We start from the raw sequence: 7,094 nt of genomic DNA on the forward strand, positions 1-7,094 counted from the left end.
TGATCCTCGGCCCAACGACGGGCGGGATTGGGCAGAGCCACCTAGATTGGGGCGGGCGTGTGGCAGGCGCGCGTATCGTCTGCACCGCACTCTTCGCCATGTTTTGGTGTCTACGGCATTCGACGACGTCTGCACAACTGCGGCATAAGTCTGCGCACGTGGTGTCCGTAGTGTGGACGAAACTCCGAGAGACAATAATCACAATCGGTGAGACGACGACGGCGGTTGTGACGTGGAAGACGGCAGTAACGGCGGGACCACGGCGGGCGGCCGGACGGCTCCCAAGAAACGCGCTGCGCAGGCGTGTTACACCAATCACGTGGAGAGCGCTGAGCGCCGAGAAGCAAAGTTGCTGTCATGCGCTACGCTCCCCGGAGAAATGAAAACAAGCAAAAGGGGGCCATGGTAATGACGTTTAGCTCAATGTTGGCTCCGCCCATGCCGTAGCCTTGACTGCGCTGTTGGTTGCGCCTGAATTCGCCCGCTCAAGTCAGCCGATTTTGGCAACCTGGCGAGTTACAAAGTTTGCCGGACCGTTTAAGAAACATTTAGACAGAACTGCGTCGTAACATTTCACGTGTGGTCTTCGTAGTCGATACTGAAGAGGACTGCATTGTTTTTTTCAAAACCAAAAATAAAGCGGAGTTGCCCTTTAAAATGTCGAGACAACGCAATAGAATATCACTCAGTGTCATAAGCACCTTCATTCTAATGCAGTACAGTTTGGTAAAAGAAAATGCGTGGCAAATTGCGAGGCAATTGTGTTGCATACGTGAAACGTTCTAGCATCAGAGACGTTTAGCGATACTCTGAGTTTTACATATGCAACACAATCGCCTTGGTAGTTCTTCCTAGAATGAAGCGATGCTAACGCTAATCGCACTGATAAACCTGGCAATCTTCCAGAGCCTTCCATACTCTCGAGTTCCTCTCCCTCAATGCGTACAGGTGGTGGAGCTCCTCCCTGCCTACCGAGCTCGTCCTTGCCTGCCTTTCTGGTTGCATGACCTCCCCCGTTAACCAATCAGCAACGAGTTTTGCGGCCACGCTTACCAGGTTTCACGAAATGCAGAGCAACCAGCCAAAGAATGTTTCACGTTAAAAGGACTACCATAATATCCCGAGTTCTCGCCCATCCTCGAGTCATCGCCCACCCCACTTTTTGGGCCAATATCGATTTTCAGAAAAATGACCGCATCTCCACGTGGTGAATGATGTTGATTGGGGCGAAGCTCTGGTGGTGCTGATGATACTGATTTTATTGTTCATAGGTAGTGCTGATGGTGCTGATTTTTTTTTTTTTATTGCTCATAGGTAGTGCTGAGTTCCGGGTGGCGTTTCGACTTCATTATTACTGCTTTATGGTTGGTGAAATGCAGAGCCTGTGGTTCTTTTAGCGGATCAGCTTGGATCTGCTAGGAGCTGAGGGAACGCATCTCCACCGCTTAAGTCAACGGTCCATGTCAGAAAGAGAATGTGTGGTATGGAACGTGGTTATATACGCATTTGAGCATTCGACCGCAGCACTCTCTTGTCTATAAACGCTGAGCCAATGCATGCAAAGTTTAACGCGATTATATACACATTTGACTGCAGCGCGCTCTCTGTATACAGTCTAAGGTCATTACAACAGACCCAGTTACAACAGACATTTGGATATAGCATACCGATCTGTGAAGTTCGGTTGGTTTTCCTCTACATACCATTGACTCAACTGCATACCTGCATACAACATACTCCTTTTAAAATAGACCAAAACCTTGGTCAAAATCAAGGTTAGACTGTAGACGTTGAGCGGCTACATGCAACGTTTCATCAATGACATCCCCAGCTCTTGAGTTACTACCACATCTCAGAGCCCCCTACTCGTCACGCAGTCGTGGCCGAGTGGTTAAGGCGATGGACTAGAAATCCATTGGGGTCTCCCCGCACAGGTTCGAATTATGTCGACTGCGCAAACATTTTTTCTTTTTATGTGAGCACGGACGCCGGACGGACGGACGGACAAGGCTAGACCTTAAGGAGCTTCGCCCCTAAAAAAAAACCAAGTCATCGCCCACCCCTTCAAATACCCCAACGCTGACTCCGCGAACATTCATCCTACCTGAAATGCGGCCGCAGACCCTATAGTTGGAGGACTTACATGACAAAATAAAACAAAGAAGAGAAGGATACTTCTCTTTGTTTACGTATTTCCTCTGCGAGCGACCTCGAAGTCGTCATGTATCCGAGCGAAAAGAGAACGATGGAAATAAGAAAATAAAAGTTTGTTTTAATTAAAAAAAAAAAAATCGTCCAGGCCAAAAAAACAAAAAAGTAGGAAAGATGACACAAGCAGTAACCCATTCAAAGATTGCGAGGTAAGCGAACATCCCATATCCTAGAATGTAACCGCAAAGTGTAAGGTCAAAGTCTGTCACTGCCGAAGTAAGGTCGCCGCGAACCCGCTTCTTCTCCTGGCACGTCGCGACGGCGGTTTTGCAATGTTTAAGACAAAGCCAACGAGTAAATAAAGCTTTGATAGAATGCCGTACACCGACGTTTGTAAAACGTCTAATTTCGAGCTCTGTCCACGCTACGTAGCAACACCGCCTCAACCCGCATTGACAGCATGCCGTGCACGAACGCACGCATGTATGCACCAAACAAGAAAGCTGCGCAATAGCTTGCGATTGACAAGGCGCCCAACTTGGCCCAATGCCAAAGTATTTGCCAACGCCATCACCGGCTTTTTCTCTTTCCCAGCATCGCTTATAGTCGCTTTCCGGGTACACTCGCACATTGCGCCTGGTTCGTTTTCTATTTTTTTTTAGAACTTTTCTTTCTTTTTTTTTACTAACTGGGAGAACATAGTGGTGACGTGCTTTCACAAAACCAACGTTCGCGCTGTATGCAGATCGGCGGTGTTCCTAGCGCGTATGCAGACTTCGCGACAGTAAAACATTCTTTCGTGAGCCTTTTTTCTATTTAACAATAAAACTAAATCGAGTTTTGAGTTTAATGTATTAGGGGCGAAGCTCCTTAGGGTCTAGCCTTGTCCAGCATCCGTGCTCACATTGATTGCCATCCCATCTGTCTTCTTAAAAAAAGAAATGTTTGCGAACCTGTTGAACCTGTTGGGGAGACCCCAATGGATTTCTAGTCCGTCGTCACAACTGCGGGACGAGTAGGGGGCTCTGAGATGTCGTAGTAAGTCAAGAGCTGGGGATGTCATGGATGAAACGTCGCATCTCGCCGCTCAACGTCTATATAGGAGAGGGCGCTGCGGTCAAATGCGTATATAATTGCGTTAAACTTTGCATGCATCGGCTCAACGTTTATAGACGAAAAAAAAAACAGCACGATCAGGACTACCTATGAACAAAATCAGTATCATCAGCACCACCAGAGCTTCACCCCAATCGACATTGTTCACCACGTGGAGAGGCAATCATTTTTTCTTCTGCAGCCGCACTAGATACACACAAAATTATGGGCATTTTTTTCCTTCAATTTTTTAACTTTTCGTGCTCACCCACCGAGACATGGCAGAAGCGTGGGCGATGACTCGGGATATTACGGTAGTTACTGCAAGCAGCTAAGCAGGACATAACTGCAATAAGAATGTACAAAATAATAAAGTTGTGATGGTGCAATTTGCTGACAAAGCTGCATAAAGTATAAAGGATAAAAAAATTGCAGTGGCTTAGCTCGGCTATGCCACGATATACGTTAGCGTGAGCTTATGCCCACAAAATGAGAGGCGATATCAAGCGGCTCCAGTGCAGCGTCAGACTTGGCTACTGCCACTGGCTACTGCGCAATGGAGGCGCACAGCTGGGCACGTGGCGGCGCCACTGCGTCTGCCGCGGCTATGACGTCACTCCTCTGGAATGCGCAGACCGGCGAGGCAAGCGCGGCGGCGGCGGCTCCGGCGCACCAGCTGTGCGCCGCACGACGTCACTGCTCCTCGCACATGCGCAGCATGGAGCACGGCTCATTATGCGAGCCACGTGAAACTGCTCAACCTCGGCCAGTGTAGCTCACGCTACAAAACTTTTGTAAAAGTTTTACATGCTCTAGTTGACAAGTATTACAGTGCAAGTGTAAGAGCAGAGGGCAGCAGTGTATGACCAGGAGAGGTACACTAGAGGTCAATGTTCAGTCAGGAAAGATGAGCACTTACAGGGTAGATCAAAGAACACAGCCTTTCAAAAATGAAGACTGGTGTCCTAAAGTCCTCAAGGCCATACTTCTCCACCGTCTCCACACATACGGCCATAAAAGATTCTGTCTCGGATTCCGTCCCTGCAAAAAAAAAAGGTTGTACATTAACTAACATATGTTCATGGTCAATCTGTGCGGTGACAGAATCTGCCAAACACTAACAATGCCCAGAGCACATCACGCAAAAAAACAGTCAAAAGCTCAGTCTGACGAGCTGAGGAAGTTAACACTCCTTGACTTTCTGTGACAGTTAGCATGTAGAAGAACATATGAACACATGTCCTATATTATTAGGAGCTATAAGGATAATGTCTATTAGCTAAGTAGAGAAACATTTAGTACTGCCTTTAAAACTCGCTTGCTCTAAGTGCTAGAAGATCACGAGGCAAATGCTGCTTCATAAAATCCATCTGACTCGTTGACAGGTTCAAATGGCCTGTTATTAAATTGACCTGCATGCCTATCATAATGGACCTTTTTCCAGTAAGGAGTGCCTCATGACGGTTTCGCCGCCTACTACAAATGGAGGGCAACCGGACTCGCCTTCTCCCATAGGAACAGATCAGTGTCGCAAGAAAACAGTGCCCCCCAAGAATGGCGAAAGGGCGGTCAAGGTCAAGGGAAAAGGGTCTGCGCGTGCGCAGACGCTTACTGGAAAAAAGTCCATTCTTTTGATGTCACGCGATTACATACCAGCTTAATAAATATTCAGCCCCTCCAAGCTCAGGCTTTATATCTCTTTGGCAGACATGCGCCGTACCAAAAGTCTGCAAAAGATGTTGACATGGGCGTACCAACCGGAGGGGGGGGGGGGGGGCAAGGGGGCCGCTTGCCGCCCCCTTCCCCCTCCCAGTTCTTTGAGTGGGGGGGGCAAGGCATGTGTTTTGCCCCCCCCCCCCCCCCCCCCCTGAAGCAGCTGCCACTGGACAGGGCAAATACTGGCCGGCAGCACCCAAGGGGTACCAATGGCACCGCCCTTCGGCCCTGGGGGGGGGGGGGGGGGGGGAAGGTCAAGTCTCGTTTACGTTGAACTTCACGGTCCCGAACCTCAGGTTCTGCTGCCCGACGTTCACGAACCAACGCGGCTTCCCGTTCTTGAAGGTCGGGTTCCGCCGCTCCCTTCGTACGTTTACGTTGAACTTCACGGTCCCGAACCTCAGGTTCTGCTGCCCGACGTTCACGAACCAACGCGGCTTCCCGTTCTTGAAGGTCGGGTTCCGCCGCTCCCTTCGTACGTTTACGTTGAACTTCACGGTCCCGAACCTCAGGTTCTGCTGCCCGACGTTCACGAACCAACGCGGCTTCCCGTTCTTGAAGGTCGGGTTCCGCCGCTCCCTTCGTACGTTTACGTTGAACTTCACGGTCCCGAACCTCAGGTTCTGCTGCCCGACGTTCACGAACCAACGCGGCTTCCCGTTCTTGAAGGTCGGGTTCCGCCGCTCCCTTCGTACGTTTACGTTGAACTTCACGGTCCCGAACCTCAGGTTCTGCTGCCCGACGTTCACGAACCAACGCGGCTTCCCGTTCTTGAAGGTCGGGTTCCGCCGCTCCCTTCGTACGTTTACGTTGAACTTCACGGTCCCGAACCTCAGGTTCTGCTGCCCGACGTTCACGAACCAACGCGGCTTCCCGTTCTTGAAGGTCGGGTTCCGCCGCTCCCTTCGTACGTTTACGTTGAACTTCACGGTCCCGAACCTCAGGTTCTGCTGCCCGACGTTCACGAACCAACGCGGCTTCCCGTTCTTGAAGGTCGGGTTCCGCCGCTCCCTTCGTACGTTTACGTTGAACTTCACGGTCCCGAACCTCAGGTTCTGCTGCTCGACGTTCTCGAACCGCCGCTGCTTCACGTTGTCGTAGTTCAGCATCCGCCGCTCGACGTTGACGAATGGACGCCGCTTCTTGTGAACTGAACGCTCGCAGCGCGCTACCGCTGCTTATATTCACACTTGAAGGAGAGGAGACTAGAGGAGGAGAGTTGCGCATGGGCGCGCGGTGTGAGTAGAAGTGAACGCACGCGAAGTGCACGCAGCTGGTAGAGAGAGAGAGAGCGGAGAGAGTAACGCGCAGCTGTTGGAGAGAGTACTTAATAGACCTTTTCCGAGAAGCGTTCTGCGCACGCGCGAGCGCCCGATGCCAAGCGGCGGAAGTCGAAACGAAAAATCGAGGAAATTCGGAATGAGCCTGTGGATAAGCGAGTAGAACAGGTAATTTCAGCATATATATAATTGGGTTACACAAAAAAAGAAAGTGGACGGAAGGAAAAACACAACGATTAGGTGGACGCCACGGATGCCCATCTTTAAGCTCGCGTTGGGCACGCGACGCAGCTCGGAGAGCGAAGAAACTGGTAGCGTAGCTCCCGGTATCGATTGGTAGCGCAGGTAGGTCACTTCCTCGATTTTTTGTTCGTGCAGCCACCGCCTGGTGCCGTCGGTATGTGGAAAAGGTCCATTGGACTGTTGCGATGGCAGGGTTGTGCGGTCCAATCGACAAGGACCGCACATCCATGTCAACGTAAACAAAAGTCTTGTTAAAAAAAAAAGTGAAAGCCGTTTACAACTCCCTGTAACGCCGAATTGGAGCGCAGCTCTTGAGGAGGAGGAGGGAAGGGTACTGAGGGGAGGGTGAACCCCTCCTCCTCCTTCTCCTCCTCCTCCCCTCATTCTTTAATATGCTCCGGGGGGGGTCACGTGACCTCGGAGGGGGGAGGGGGTCACGTGACCTCGTGGAGGGGGCCATGTGACCTGGGGGGCCACGTGATCTCGAGGGTCACGTGCCCTGGGGGTCACGTGACCTTGGGGGCCACGTGACCTTGGGTGAGATCACGAGACCTTGGGGTCATGTGACCGGGGGGTCACGTGACTTGGGGGTCGCGTGACCGGGGAGGT

The 7,094-nt window shown here is 51.0% G+C and overlaps 1 pseudogene; it reads right to left on the minus strand.

Annotated features, from left to right (window-relative positions):
- LOC115330138 overlaps window positions 1–4,387 on the minus strand; it is a 41,395-nt pseudogene extending 37,008 nt beyond the window's left edge.
- Between the last annotated feature and the right edge of the window lie 2,707 nt (window positions 4,388–7,094).

This window comes from Ixodes scapularis, unplaced genomic scaffold (genome assembly GCF_016920785.2).
Source record: "Ixodes scapularis isolate PalLabHiFi unplaced genomic scaffold, ASM1692078v2 ptg001708l_1___fragment_3__unscaffolded, whole genome shotgun sequence".
NCBI lineage: Eukaryota > Metazoa > Arthropoda > Arachnida > Ixodida > Ixodidae > Ixodes > Ixodes scapularis.